Source organism: Arvicanthis niloticus, chromosome 17 (genome assembly GCF_011762505.2).
Source record: "Arvicanthis niloticus isolate mArvNil1 chromosome 17, mArvNil1.pat.X, whole genome shotgun sequence".
Lineage (NCBI taxonomy): Eukaryota > Metazoa > Chordata > Mammalia > Rodentia > Muridae > Arvicanthis > Arvicanthis niloticus.
Window position 1 is genome coordinate 21,852,750 of NC_047674.1, and position 16,240 is coordinate 21,868,989.

Genomic DNA, 16,240 nt, shown 5'->3' on the forward strand with positions numbered 1-16,240 from the left:
GCAGCTTGGGCCGGGATACAGTGGCTGCCCAAACGTGGGTCGGCCCGGGCCTCAACATTTTGCCTGGGCTGCGACGTTTTTTTGGCTGCCCCAACGTGGGGTTAGTGTGGACCCCAACATTATGTGTGTGTGTGTGTGTGTGTGTGTGTGTGTGTGTGTGTTTAAGGGGCTTTATCATAACTTGACACAGAATTTATAAGAAAGAGCTACAGATAACATTCTTCATAAACACATAAAAGCTCAAAGCTAGATATTAGCAAAACAAATCCAGCAATATACATAAAAACAGTATAAATATAAGTTTGATTTCACTTTTTAAAAAATCAGCCTGAAACATGATTAATAGGCTAAGTAGATAAAAATAGAAATGCAGACAATGGGGGCTTGTGAGTTTCAGAGAAAAGTTTGGGAGTATCCCCAAAGACTATTAATATGTATGTGTGGGGTGATGGTGGTGGTGGTAGTGGTGGTGGTGTGTATGTGTGTAAGTGTGATATTTGAATAAACCCTTTATTTTACTGGGATGAAGGATGTTTCTTTAGCTGGGACCAAGAAAATCAGCTGTGACTAATAGAAGAACAGCATCATTAATGTGATATCTTCTAAGTAGTAGTTCCTCCCAATCAGCACACGGTGGCCATGTTCCAGGGAGCCAAGGATGCATCTCAAGCTAGCAGTTGACCTCAGTAATTGTAAGAGTCTCCCACATACGAGTTTTATAGACACAAGGTGTTACTGACTTTGGCTGAGACTTGCCCCCATATGGCAGGGAGAAGTTCCTGGAGAGTCTATTGATGAGGATACAAGCTCAGTTGACATGGAGACTCCAGGATAATGTTGTAACCTATCTTTCATTCTCCGGTAATAATTGTCATCTCAAAGGTTCATTGCCACTGTCATGGAGCCTACTTTTTTATAGATTTCTTTTTGTGTTCTCACATGACTGGGGGTGGCATTAGTTTTAGCATTCTCTTTTATAAGTGAGGGGATTAGTGAGTTGGACACAAAATTGCACTTAGTCCAACTTCAGAAGTCTCATAGTCATTATTGTTCAAAAATCCAAAGTTTCTTTTGAGACTTGAGATTAGGCCTCTGTGTTATCAACAAGTGACCCCCATAGTTTCAACATACAAAGAATAAATATTCATAATACAAATGGCAGGAATGGGCATAGCAAAGGCAGATTAGATTAAAGTAAGACTTACGTCTCCTGGGGAGACACTCATTCCTGAAGCTGTGTGCCACATACTGGGAGCACATGGTAAAATGATCAGAACACAAAATGGCCTGGAGTAGACCCACTCCGTGACCCTACTTCCTGCAATGCGCTCTCTCCAGAGCTGGCTTCCTTCAGTACCTATACATCTAAATTCTTTTTTTTTTTTTTTTTTTTTTTTTTTTTTTTTGGTTTTTTGAGACAGGGTTTCTCTGTTTCTCCTGGCTGTCCTGGAACTCACTCTGTAGACCAGGCTGGCCTCAAACTCAGAAATCCACCTGCCTCTGCCTCCCAAGTGCTGGGATTAAAGGCGTGCGCCACCACCGCCCGGCTACATCTAAATTCTTAGCATCTTTAGCATCACAGACTAAATGAAATAGGAAACTGACATGTAAAGAGAGTGGGAAAGCTATAGACGTACGTTTAAAACAGAGACTATTAAATCCTACTTGGGAAGAAGTGCCATTTAACAACGGAATCTAACCTATTAACATATTTTAGACATTGTTATAATGGCTCTCTCTTTGAGTCTTACATAAAAATGTGTGGTTTAAGACTCAAATGATTTTCCATTGTAAAAATAATAACCCATCATGATTGAGTCATTTTTACAGCCAACGCATAAAGTCTTATCAGAAATAAAGGATAGCCGGAACCACAAGTAGAACATAGCATTTACAAGAAGACATATGCTACTAAATTATCCCAATGTGATTATGGACATTATTGTAATTGCATATCAATTTTCACTAATCAACTCTCAATTAATCTAATGGAGCAGAGGAGAACAGTGATAACAGTAAAATAATGTGTGCTACTCCACAGGTATCTTACATACTTAACAATTTAATGTTTAAATTCCTGCTCAGATGTCAAGTGTTTCTTAATTCCCAATTAAACCATCTACATTATTTTCTATACTGGGACATTAAACAAGGAAATTTTTATTCTCCCATCATGAGTTATATTTTCCTCCTCCTCCCATGATGGAAGATAAGCCTCATCCTGTCTGACCTGGTGTCTCCAGGGAATAGCATAGGATCTGTTAGTCAAAGGGTATCTCTGGGGACTTTGACTGGGTGCTGTCTGGAGGTGATGGACAGTCAGAGTCACATTAACACAGTTTATGTGGCAGGCAGAGCTTCAGTGGAGAGCTTCAGATTTTGTGCCTACCTCGGATGCAGGAAAAATGGTGCTAGTAGAATATCTAGGAGTCTCTAGCAAAATCCTCGAACCTCTTCACTTGCTAAGACCTCCAGATTCAGACTGTTTCCTTATGGCTTGTATTATTTTAGCAGTCTTGAAACTCTTTCTTTTACCCACTGGACATCGTGTAAGATCTCCTGTGATTACCAGTATGACCTCTGCTATCCAATTAAGATCACGAATTTAGAGCTTTTTATCAAAGTAGCAGGGACACAATTAATAAGTGGTACAAGTTAATTATTTTTTAATCACTTATCAGCTCCCATTTTTAAGTGCTAGCTATATACCAAGCACCAAATGTAAATGGCATTTTATAAATAAGGAGACAGATGATCAGATTCGGTGGCTAGTGAATGTGGAAAGACTAGCTTGTGTGTATTTCTCCTTCTGACTAGTAAATGTCTAGTCCTGGATGACATTGGATTGTATCACCCAAAACACCAGTTACTTCATTTTTACTCAGGTGTCTGTTTCCATAATTTTAATTGTTTCATTGTGTAAGGTGCAAATACCAAAAAAAAGCTACTTACTATCTGCTTCTGAAATATTTTTAATAATTTTTTTTCTATATTTTTCCATTTTAGGACTTATTTTCTCTAACCAGTGTGCTGCACAACCCTCAACTACACTTTTTAATGCATCGGTATTATCTCCAACTCCAGTTTAGAGACATCTCACTGTTCTTCAGTTTATGGGACACATGCTTAGAGTTCCTATTTCTTTACACTAATAAATCTTACCCACCACATTTTAATAATTGCTGCTTTAAAATATTTTAATTTAAGCCACCGTTCCTATTTTCATATCAACTGAAATCCCCAGGCTTCCCTCTCCACAATGAGAAATTTTGACTTCAACTGCAGAGTTGCTTTTATTGGCACTTCATTTGTAAGCCCAGAGGAAGTGTCCTAAACCAGGTTGCTAAAATCTGGAAGAATGTGTCATGAACACTAAAAGCTGTATGAGAAACAAATTCAGATGATGCATTCTTGGGACCAGAAGAGCTGTGCGTGTTCTTTCTGGGAAGAGTATGTTAATGGAACTTGCATCAAAATCTAAAGAGTTGGGCAATGTTCACAGTAATCAGTGCTGCAGGGTTTTAGCTTAGCTTTTCTGCTAAGACGTTGTCTGAAAGTGAGTTAAGGCCTCTTCTGTGCAATTGTGAACATACCCAAACACACATGTATTGCTGTCGTTGTTTGCTAACAGATAAAAATCCCTTCAGACGGGTCTTTCCTTCACAATTTAACCTAATGTTTCTAAGACAATTAAATCGATCCAGTGAAGTGGCTCAAGGGGTAAAGGTGCTTGCTGCCAAGCCTGATAATCTGACTTCAAACCTCAGGAAAATCAGACCCATGTGGTAGAAGGAGAGCGTGAGTTCCTGCAAGTTGTCCTCTGCATGTCCCACATGCACACGGGCGCATAAGTACACCACACACGTATATACATGGCACAGACACATTAAATAATAATGTAAAATGTAAGGTTACTTAGAGATGATAAGTCTGAGTGATTTTCAGTTTAAATTCAGCCCAGTGGTTCCGTCCATCCACCAGCAAATGGCAGCCAGAAGGAAGCCAGGGTAGAGAATATAGGTGGGGGCTTGAGACAACTGGCGCAGTTGAAAGCTTTGCAAAATTATTGTTGTAGTTCTAATAGAGCTTAGAAAACTAGAAGTGATGCATCAGTGCAGATGGTCAGGATAGCCTCACTCCTCCATACATTTAACTCCCCTTTCTGTTTTACTACACAGGCCTTTTGCTCCCTCACTCCGCCAGGGATGTGTGATACCCCTTGATCACCGTATTGGCACAATACAGAAAGTAAATGCCATTCTTCTGAGGCCTCAGAGAGAATGGGGAGCAAGGCACTGGAACCCAGAGTAAAGACTGTTCTGTCTATAGAGCTGCAAAGAACCCAGTTAAAAACATTATCCATGCCCTGGGATTTTGTGAATGGGAGAATTTCAGAGCAACCAACTGGGTTCTTCGGCAGAAGAAGCATATAAGCAGCAGTGTTGAAAGCGCTCTGTGGTCTGTGTTGACAGACGATGGTAAGGTGGGAGAAGAGAAGAAAAGAATAAAAGGGAGTGAGAAATGACTGGTGGTAGATACACATGCACACGCACACACGTGTGTGTATGTATGTATGTATGTATGTATGTATGTATACTTTTCCCAGTTCACATTAAGATAATTTGCAGACTATATGCTCCTTTGCATACATTTGTGCATTTGTTTTTAAATGAACTATTTCTTTTTAAAGAAAAAAAAAATGCTATTCTTGCTTCCAAGGTAAATGCAATGTATTAGTCTATCCTTAAGTTATCCACATCCAGCTGCCTTGGGACTCAGTTGTCAGGAAATGTAGACAACCGCTCCATAGCAAACATCTAAGTACCAAATAGAACATAAACTGGAATTTTGAAAATGAAATGCAGATCAACTCTATTTTAGATCATTTAGGATGCTGTAACTAAATATCATAGACTAGGTAATTCTGTGGCAGCAGAAACTTTTCAATAATGTTTCTGTAAGCTCGAAATTCCAAGATCAAGGTCCCAACAGATCTGAGGCCCAGCAAGAAAAAGCTTTCCACATCATCCATGATACCCACTTGCTGTTCCCCCATTTAGAAAGTCAGAAGCCAAAGCAAAAGACACTCACTCTAGCCTTTATTATGAGGGCACTGGCTCTATTCCTAGGGCTCCATTCTCACAGCCAAGTCCGATCTCTAATGCCAACATATTCTGTATTGGCTTTCAGCATCTGTGTTTTGGGAGCTCACACATATTTATCCTTTGATTGAAGCTGCTGACATGACTCTTATTTTTCCTTATGCACAAAAGAGCAAGGCTCCTAACAAAATTAAATCCTATTAAGAAGTAGCCAATAACCTTAAATTTAATTAACTGAACGAACACAATGTAAGGCAAACAAACAACAGCAAAACAGCAAAAGACAAATGATCAGAGAATGAGTAAATGGAGCTTGGAAGGAAGAAGCTTTTGCTGGTCTGTCTGTAACAGGCTATAAGAGAAATTACTGTCACATGAAGCTAGAAAGCTATTTATGGGCCTAATAGAAGTCTTTGTTTCTAACGCTTTTGCCATACATTGAGTAAGGAAGTACAGAAAATTGGAAAGTGAAAAAAATATAATTTTCATCTCTACTAAGAGCTATGTACCTTGATGTAAGCTCTGAAATATATTTTTCTCCACCAAAAGGTTATGGAATAGCATTAAATTATTTCTAAAGCTCCTTTTAAATTTTGGGCTAGAGCTAGAAGAAAAAGTAAATAGCATTCTAGGGAAAAAAGGATCAAAGAAGATGATAATATATTAAACTATTATTGGAAGTAAGAGTTACTGAGCTAAAGAAAATGTAAAAATGTGAAATATAAGTAAGAATCTGCTTGTCTGTCTCTACATTTATTAATTTATATTTCCATTCCCCTATTAGTTACTTTTCTATTGTCATGACAAAACACCATGACCAAGACAACTTACAAATGAAAACATTTATTAGAGTTTACAGTTCAAAAAGGTTAGAGTTCACAGTCATGGCAGGAAGCATGGCAGCATACCTGCCTGCCTGGTGCCATGGTGAAAACTTATATCTGATTCCCACACACAAGGCAGAGAGAGCTGTACACTGGGAAAAGCATGGGCTCTTGAAAATCAAAGCCCACTCCTATCGAAACACCTCCTCCAACAAGACAGGCTTCCTAACCTTTTCCAAAGAGTTCCACCAATGGGGACCAAGCATTCAATTCAATGAGCCTGTGAGAACCAGTCTCATTCGAAACTAACACAATACACTAAACAAATATGCTATCACTGAGCTACAACCACAACCATGAGGTCATCTTAATTTTCAACCTTTAAATTCTCATATATGCCTTATTAAAGTTTGGTAGTATAGAAGAGGGGAGAGACTAAAATACACAGCTTTGTTTTGTTGAAAAAAAAATAGAAGAAGTCTGAGAGAAATGACAGCTACAAGGTGTTTAATAAATATTGCCATACCAGCTAGCTTTCAGGCAACCCCCCTCCCCCATTCTTTATCTTACTAGCTTTTGCAGTATTGGTTTCAAAAGGAAGAGTTAAAAATAAACAGTTCCCTTTCTGTGAAACTCTTTACTACATATACCTGGGAAATACAAGCAAGATGGAATCTTGGGAAAAAGCAATGATTAACAGCTAGCTTATATGGGCTTTATCATGGAAAAAAAAACATATACTTTTCTTCTCTTTTCTTGGGTGAATAAAATGGCTGAAAAGAAAGAGTGGAACCGGGAGTTTAGCACTTCCATTCTTAAAGAGCCTTTTCTTGGGGTCCTTTGGAGTCAGCACAGAAAGAAAGGTGCCCTTGCTAATAAAAATAAGGTCTATCCCTTACCAAGTACTCTATCCATCCATCACATTACAAGTATCCTTTGCATGGAGCTATGATATGGAATTATTATCAAATATTTACACATAAATAAGGAGGCCAGAGGCAGACTATTTCAAGATCATACAGCACAAAATGTAGAAATATGAAAAAACCCTAAAGGTGTGTGTGTGTGTGTGTGTGTGTGTGTGTGTACCCAAGTGCTCACAGGCACGTGTGTGCATGTGATGCAATCAGGTGTATGCACATATGCAAACAGAGGCCAGGAGGATGTTGGGTGTCCTGCAGAAATCTTCAGCTTGTCCTAACCAAGAGGTAATGTGAATTACAAGAGAAAAAGAACACCAGAACATGTAATTTCAAACATAAACCTCAACCTAGTATTATATTTATAGTTTTTTTAACCTCAAATTGTCTTGAGGTTTATTTTCAATGTGTATAGTCAAAGGAACAAAAAGAATAAGAGGAATAAGAGGAAATGTTTGTTTTCTAGGGTCAAGTTTCATTCCATTCTGTGGGAAAGCAGTATGTTTGGTTTTCAAGTCCCTACTGAGAAATAACATGAAATGTTAGCTGTTTATATTTTTATGGAATTGGAAAAATATAGGTTTCATTGGAGACTTTTTGGGCTATTAGGCATATGTGATTGATTTGAAGCAAATTGTATAGTTTACTTTTGAGAACAGTTTCAGGAGGTGTGAAGCCCTCGTGTGGCCCCCATCCTTTCATACATAGCCCCCACCATCATTAACCCTACCACACTGACTACAGATGGTGTGCTTACACTGACATGTGATTACCCAGGCATAAATTTTTTTGAAGTGATTTTTTTAAGTATTTCATTTACACAAAGTTTGTAAATAAGCACCTCATATAAGATATCAGCCTCTGTGAGCAATATTCTGTCTTTTGCTGCAGAAAAAAATATGCAAAGTAAAATATGCACATCAATTAGACAAGGCAAGTTGTGCAGCCTCTTAGAAAAGCTGGTGTTAGATTGGACCTTCTTTTGATGAATGGGCATTCCGTAAATGAATTAGTTCAGAGTCTGCCCAGAAGCATAAAAAGGGTATCCCAGGGGAATGCAGTAAGACAAGTCTGAATGTGGGATATCCGTCTTCATCACCAAATACTGCTCAAATGCAATTGGCTTTGAAGCACTCTTCAGACAGGGGTCATAAACTCAAGTGCCTAGAGGATCTGGGCAGGTGATATAGATGAGTCAAGTGGGCCAGCTGCATAAAGGCATCTTGGTGACAAATGGTACCTGACATTTGACCATGGTGTCAAGGAGGGAGATGGTGTCAAACTGGTCATTAGGAGGGGCAGCTGCTTTTCTATTTTAGCTGACAGATCCCAAGCAGTCTGGAGCCAGTGTTCATCATGTTATTATTTACTAACACATACTAGTTGCAAGTGTTGGTGGGGTTTAGTGTGCTACTTGCATAAATACTTACAGTATGTGTTTGTCCTACCATCTTTCTTCCACCTGTAGGGCCCACAACACCACCCCAGTCTCTAGTGACCATTATTCTATTTTTGGGTCAACATTTTTGTAGTTTCTGTATATGAGATAGAACATGTGGTACTTGCCTTTATGTGTCTGGCTTATTTCACTTAACATATTTTCCCTAAACTGTGATTTTTTTCAGAGAAAGGGGAACAATACTATCATATTTTGACATATCATCTTCTAACGTTTATTGTTAACATCGAATGAAAAACACTATTTAGTTCCATCAAAAAACAAAAAAAGATCACTAATTACTCAAGCATACCCCATCAGAGGGCCGCCAGTTTGCAATTTTTGATTTCGAGAAATAAGACAACAGTAATAGAAATAATGCCCATAAAGAACCTCATTCTGGATTTTTACACCTCTGAACTAACCTTTAGATAACATGACAAATGCACTTGCCACACTTTCAAAAACAAATGAGAGGTTTAGGGATCTATGCAAAATCACAAACCGTGGTTTTGTGAAGTGTGTGAAGCCCACCCTGCCTGCTGCAGGAGAATCTGTTTAAAAAGCACCCGCTGTATTTGCATGTACTCGGTCTCGTATGAATCCTAGCAAGCTGACATCGTGCACGCTATCACCAAATGATTGTAACAGACATTAGTAGAATTTCTCCATTGAGAACACACTTAACTATATGGTGATTTCCCTGCCACCCTTAACCCTTGTCTCTTTCCAATTCTTCCAAGCAGAAACAGCTTCAATTTTAAAAGCAGTACATTTTGGATCTTGCAGATCCGTGCTTGACTGGGTGATCCTGCTTGTAATTGCATGTGGGTCACCCAATTACGCAGGTACATGTTGACACTTTATAAAGACAAATGTCTACCTCATTAGCGTCTAGTTTATGGTTTCAGTTTATGTCTTCATTTAGTTAATCCCTTCCAGGGTTGTTTTCTCTGGCTCCCCACTGAGGATCAGCGTAATGTACCTGATCAGCGCTCACTAAGTAATTTTTGATTGACTATTAGAATGCATTAATTAGAACACCGTCAATGGGGCCTACTGAATCAACTGACTGTGAACAAACTGAACAATCGTTTACAACCTACTCGGCATCTTAGTTAGGCCAATAACTAAACTAAGTTTTAGCTTTTGGGAATTCATTGTGTGACACTGACCAAATGAATCTACCCACTATTATAACCCCCAAGCTCTCGGCCTGCGCTTAACCTCCGTGAGTAAATGTGCTTTAGAGGTTCTTGACACACTCTTGCCCAAGACGAAGGAGCACCATGAACATGGAAGCAAATAATGATCAAGATTTTCACAAAGAACTATACATGTTAATGTCAGGGGGAAACCCCAATTGAAATGTAAATTGTTCCTTTTCCTTCGGAAAGAAAAAATAATAAATCAAAATGCAAATCATCATTTAAAAACATTGAGGTCAGAAAAAGGTAGTAGACCTTCATTTTTTTTTTTTTTTTAATTTCTGTCTTCATACCTTGTAAATAACCACGTCTTGTGCATGTGGGGGCATAGTTTAAGAGAGCTTTTATCCCTTAGCCTAAATCATAAGTAGGCTATTCCTTGAACCATCCCATGCATCTTTACACAAAAGCAATTTATGACCTCTGAGGTAACTCTCCAGAAGATAAACATAATTTCTTGAGTAGCTTCCCCTTCCTGCCCTGACCCCACATCATTTCCCATACAACTCTAGTGAATGCAACCAGACTTGCAGTTCAGAATACTCAAACATCCTATCAGGTTTTAGGCCACAGGGATGGATGGTCCTGAATTCATCCTAATAGAGGTGAAGTTACATTAGATTCGTCACTGCCTCATCTAAGTCAGCAAGACGGAATTGCATACTATCTTTAGAATTTCTAAGTTAAGAAGTCTGTGGGGAAGAAGGTGAAAAGAAGGTCATCTGCTGATGTCAAATCAGGTGCCAGATGTGATGACCCCCCCCACACACACACACTCTTAGCCAGAGATATTGGAGCTTGCAAGTCAGCAGAACATTACTGAATCCAGCTTCAAGCAGAAGCCAGACGCTTGACAAAGAAAGCCCTACCTGTGCAGTCAGCATTGTGCTTTATAACGTGGAGACAGAGCAGAGGGCAACTAATTAAGAGCAGACACTAAAGGCTGTGACTGGCCTCTTCTGCAGTCCTACTCCTTTACCTCAGGTTGTGAACCTTTATTTTTAATGTCTATATTATAGACTTGTGCTCATATTATAAAGAGAAAGGAAAACCGAGTTTTGATAAGCAGAGTCTAAAACCTAGAGTAACATCTTCATGCTTCCTGCTGTATGTATTTCCATGTTTGTATGTTTGGTTCCTACCTGGAGTTACTAATGCACGGACTAGCAAGCATCCTGCCTTCTGTTCCTGCTGAAGTTCTAGCCCTAAACTTCTGAATAGAAGTAATCTGTAGGTCACTGCTATTATTAGTAGACTGTGATCTGGAAGTTATAGTCAAATAAACCCCACCCACCCTTAAATTGTTTTTGGTGAAAGTGGGGTGTTTTTTTTTCTACTGCAAGAGAATGAAACCACAACATGAAATGCCTAGTGTTTTTCTTGACTTTCCTACTTTTATTTTTACAAGCCCAAATCTATATTCTTCAATGCCCCATTCTGCCATGACATGTACATAGTGCACATACAGAGCAACCAAATAAATAAGTAAGTAAATAAATAAAGTCTATTTACTTCAACAAGATACTATTACTTTTATATTATTGATACTTAGGACACGAAGGAGGCTAAGTAAGTTGTCTGTATTTACAAGGAAGGTGTAAGGCAGAGCCAATTGAGTCTAGGCTGCCAGATCTGAAGCCCAAACAAATAGCTATTCTATGAATTGACTCGTGGCAAAAGAGAAGTCTATATGAGTTAAATCCCTCTTCCTCCCATCTCTTTTTTTGTAAACCATCTTCTAAAAGCTACAAGAGCTGTTTATCTAATGGGAACGAACGACCGAGTGTGTCCTTATCCTGATTTAATGACTCCCACTACTGGGAAGGAAAACCACGGTTACATTGCCCATGGACCATACTTGTGAAGCACTGTTTACCTTGTCTGTTTAAACAAAGCAACACACCAAATCTAAGTACCAGGCACGGAAGGGAATGTTTATCTTGTGACTTGCTTTAAGATAACCCTTAAAGACTACATATCTTTATTTGTGGTGGGGGCAGGGGATATACATATTCCAGAGTGAGCATAAAGAATTCAGAGGACAATTTGCATCTTCATTCATTCTTCCATCATTCAGGGCCTGACTTGAACTCAGGTTACTAGTCTTGGCAGCAAGTGCCTATGCCTGCTGAGCCATTTTGCCAGCCCCAGATAATCCTTTCTTGGATGTTACTAATGAATGGCAGGGAAATTTTGTTTTCTAAGCTATAGAAATTCTGTCTTAGGCATAGTCCATCAAAGTCAGTTCAGCTGAGGAATGAAAGAGAAAAATGGTTAAAGTGAAGGTCTTTGGAGGCAGAGTTTCGAATCACAGTATCTCCCTGCCCCCAATGGTTCCTTTTGCAGTTTGAGGATACTTCCCTCATAGGCCTGCTGTGAAAATTGAATTAGATCACATGCATGCAGGGCTTAAAATTTCACCCATACAGAAATTCTTCAGCAAATGATAACTGGGCACGTATCTGGGCACGTACAATTTTTGTTGTTCTGTTCTTTAATTGGACTAGCTTAAGAATGTTGCTTTGTTTTAATGTTTAATTGTAAATTTTTATGTATATAGGTTTTCTTAGCCAGTTTCCCCATGGCTTTAGAAAGCTGCAGGTATGTCTGTGTACCATGTACATGCTGGGTGTTCGTGGAAGCCAGAGAAACATCAGATCTTTTGTTACAGAAGAGTGAGCTACCTGGGTACTGGAAATCAAGCCCATGTCTTCTAGAAGAGCATCCAGTGACCCATCTCTTAACTACTGACCCATCTCTCCAACCACATATTGCTACTTTGTGTTTTGTTTACATACATAAAGCAAATTAACCCAAATAGTAATCTATAATCTACAATTGTCATTTTCAAAATCAAACATGGGATATAAATTTTTTTTTTAAAGCCAGGCTCCTTCTGAGAGAAAAAATGGCTCCTAAGAATTCTTGGTTCCTCCTCTGTAATGTCTTTACATATATAAAAAACATTCACATATATGTATGAAAAGCACGAACAGGAGCATCTGTGACGAAGGTCTGCACCCTGCCTTTTTCCTGTGTGTTCAGTACCAGTACCTACATATCGACAACACTATTTTTAATGGCTATATGCTATTTCATCAAAGGCATGTAGCATAAATTATTTAGCCAGTTCTGTTCAGGTATGTTGTTTCTAGTCATTCTCTTTGACCAAATAACATTTGAATATATCCTTTCGATACTCACTGTATAGTTATTTTTTTCTCTCCTCACAAAGGAATTTCTGGGTCAAATAAAATACGCATTGTAAATTCTCATAGCTCTTCTTCAACTGTCCTCTGCAGGGGATGATGTAATTTATATAGTTGCTACACCATAGAGAGTGAGGGAAGTTATTTATATTTCATATAAACCCCTGGGTTTTCTTAGCTGGTTTCCCCATGGCTCTAGAAAGCTCCATGTTAAACTCATTCACCCTTACCTTTTACTCTTGAATTCTTAGTGCTTTATCTAGATCCTTCAGACCTACACACACGTGCACTTGCAAACAACAACCATGCACTTGCAAACAACAACTGAATTTTAAGGGAAATTTAAACGTGTGTAGAATGGGGAGGATAATTACAAAAGAGATGCTGAACAGTTCTGGATACTTGGGACCACAGCCTAAATGTATGTCTTATAGTCGTTAGTCTCAAGGATGTTGTCTCTGTATGACTCAAGTATTTTTCATTGTGGGTTTGTGTCTCCCACCGCTCTTAAAAATGTAAAACCTTGCATGAATGATACAAAATTATAAATTGCAAACTCCAGCTATCAGATATTTTCAATCTGCAAGTTATGATTACTCACTTTCAGTGTCTCCTTGCCTGTCATTAAAAAGAATTCAATAGAGAAATTATGGTGGTGGTGTTGTGTTTTTGGTTTTGTTTTGCTTTGTTTTGTTTTGTTTTGTTTTGTTTTGTTTTGTTTTTGGAGACAAGGGTTCCTGGAGCCCACTACGTAGGCCAGAGAGGGCCTTGACCTCGTTCCTGTGTGATCCTCTTGCTACTTGCTGAGATTACAGGTATCATCTGTCACCATCTCTGGCTCTCAATTGAAAAGTCAGAAAGTACTGACAAGATGTCTAAAGAAATCACTTTTTCCAAACTTCAGGAAGTTGGAATTCCATCGTTTCTCTATCACTTCACTTCAAGGGACACTTGTAGAATAATCCTATCTCCCGCCCTCAGGATTTAGGTATTTGGTGGCGCCCCCTTGATGCTGTCCGCGGTCCTGAACGACACCTTGAAGTTCCTTTTCAGAATCCTTTAATGAAACATAAAACAAAACAAAGCAAAAGCAGAAAGTGGAGAGGTTGTTGAGGGAAAAATTTTTTTTATTTCGTTTTTAGCAATTTTTAAATCCTCTCACTCACTGATAAATAAGCCATAGTTGACCTGGGAAAAATTAAAAGAGTTAATTATCTTAAGCCCAGATTCATCTTTTCAGCTTTAGTCTCCTGTATAAATGGGTGTTCATTACCTCAGCTTGGAGCTTCTCATCCTCCTGTACCTCCTCCTTTTCTCTTCCTCCATAACCTTTCAATCTGTAATAGTTTTTAAAAGTGGCTACAAATTGTTTGACACTTGAGCCATCAAAACTGTGACCTAGGTTCTCTTCCCTTTACTCTGCCTGGGAATGATTCTTTTGAACTAATAGGGTATGTATGTGCAGTGGCTATGAAGCCCTGTGACTTTTGAGTGATCTCATAAAAGTGGCACATCTTCTGCTTGGTACTATTGCAAAATCCACTTTCTGAAAGCTCCCTTTGAGATACCTCCTTGAGAATCCAGTTCCTATACTGTGAAGGGCCTGAGGCATATCCAGTGAAAGTACTCAGTTTGACTCATCTTAGTCATCCAAGCCCACGTACCAGACACACGTATGAGGAACTTTTAAAAGGTCCCAGACTTCAGCCACTCAAGCAAGTCATTTGAACTATCTCAGCTCAGACTTTTAGATTTTATAAAGCAGAAAACAGTTATCCCCACACAGAACTGTCTGAATTCCTGACCCACAGAATTCCTAAAACACAGGGGAAAAATGGCTCTTTTATTATATTTTCTAAAAATCAGTTTAACCCAGAAACAGAAAAATTGACACATACTTTCAGTTGATAAATAAGAAGCCTTATACTCATCTTTACTTATTATAATAATGTGCTTATACATATTTTTTGTAATTTATAGTAAGATATTTAAAAATGTTTTGTTTTTTGGAACTCCCACTTATTTATACAATGTATAATGACTATATCCATCCTCCAGTACTTTCTTTATCTCCTCTTTGCCTCCCAACTCTTTCTCCTCCAAGCTTCATGTCTATGGTCTATTCTTATTTCCTGCAATGAATAACCCTTGGTTTCAGTTAGTGCCGCTCTTAAATACATAGGTATGTGGCTTTCCACTGGGGCCTGAGCAACCTACCAGAGACCACACCCCCAAAAGAAAGTGACTCTCCTTTTCTCAGTAGACATTTACTGCCAGTAGCTCCTCAGCTAGGAATGGGAGCTGATGAACCCTTTCCCACTTTGTGCTAAAATGTCAACTGGCTTGATTTTGCGCTGGTAACCTCAGCTGCTGTGTGTTGTGTGTGACAGTCACATCCTGAAGCCAGCAGTTCATAGCTTCCTTTCCCACCACCTGCTCTTACATTCTTTCTGCCCCCTCTTCCTAGAGGCTTCCTGAGCCTTGAATGGTGACAGGTTGATGCGGATGACCCCTACACAGCTGAGCATTCAGAGTTATTTATATTTAGAAATTGATGGCAAAACAGTTTAAGGTCACTGAAGCAGACTTGTAACCGTTCCTGAAGGTCTAACTTGCACACATCTTATAGTGTCCCCGTGTATATGGTGTATATGTCCCCGTGTATATGGTTTTAGACAAAGGCTGACCTAACCCTTCATCCCTTGATAATGGAAGTGAGACTTGAAACAAGTCCACGTCGACTCACGGAGGACTTTAGAATGGGGACGTGGACTGGAGAAAGTCTTGATTTTAGTGACTCTCTAGGTGATTCTGATGTCACTGGGGCACATCGATAAAATTCACATGCAAAAAAAAAATATCAACAAACTATTTGAAAGCCAGTTTGGGTATCAAATTTTAGACTGAGTGCACTGTAGCAGAACAAAAAATTAAGATACTGAGTGGAGCTGGCCTCATGCTCTGCCCCTGCTGGTAATTCCAGCTACTTGAGAGGCGGAGACAGATTACAAACCTGAAGTCTGGACTACAATGAGCTCAAGGTCAGCAGGGCACCCTGGCATGAGACTCTGTTTCACAATTTCAAAATAAAGAGTTACAAGAGGCCTGAGAACGCAGGCCTGAACTCTGGGTTCAATGTCCAGTCCTGAGTTCCAGTGTCCTGATCCCAAAGCCAAAAAGGTGTCCTTGTCTGAGCTATAGGACTGAATGACAAACTCTCTATCTCTATTGAAGACAACTGAAAAGAAATCCAAACATCACAGTTAAAATAAAGTTGCACAGAAGGACCTGGGTTCAGTTTCATACCCCCACATGGTGGCTCACAACCATCTATAACTTCAGCTCCTGAGGTCGGATGCCCACTTCTGACCTCCATGGGTATCTCCATGCACAAAGGCACCCATGCTTACACATACATTCACATACAGTTCTAGAAAGATGCAAAGAAAGTTAAAATTAATCAGGAAATAAAGGTTATTTAGAAAAAGGTCATGTATGTTCTTCCCTCTGAAAAACATCATCAATCAGCCCAATTTCTG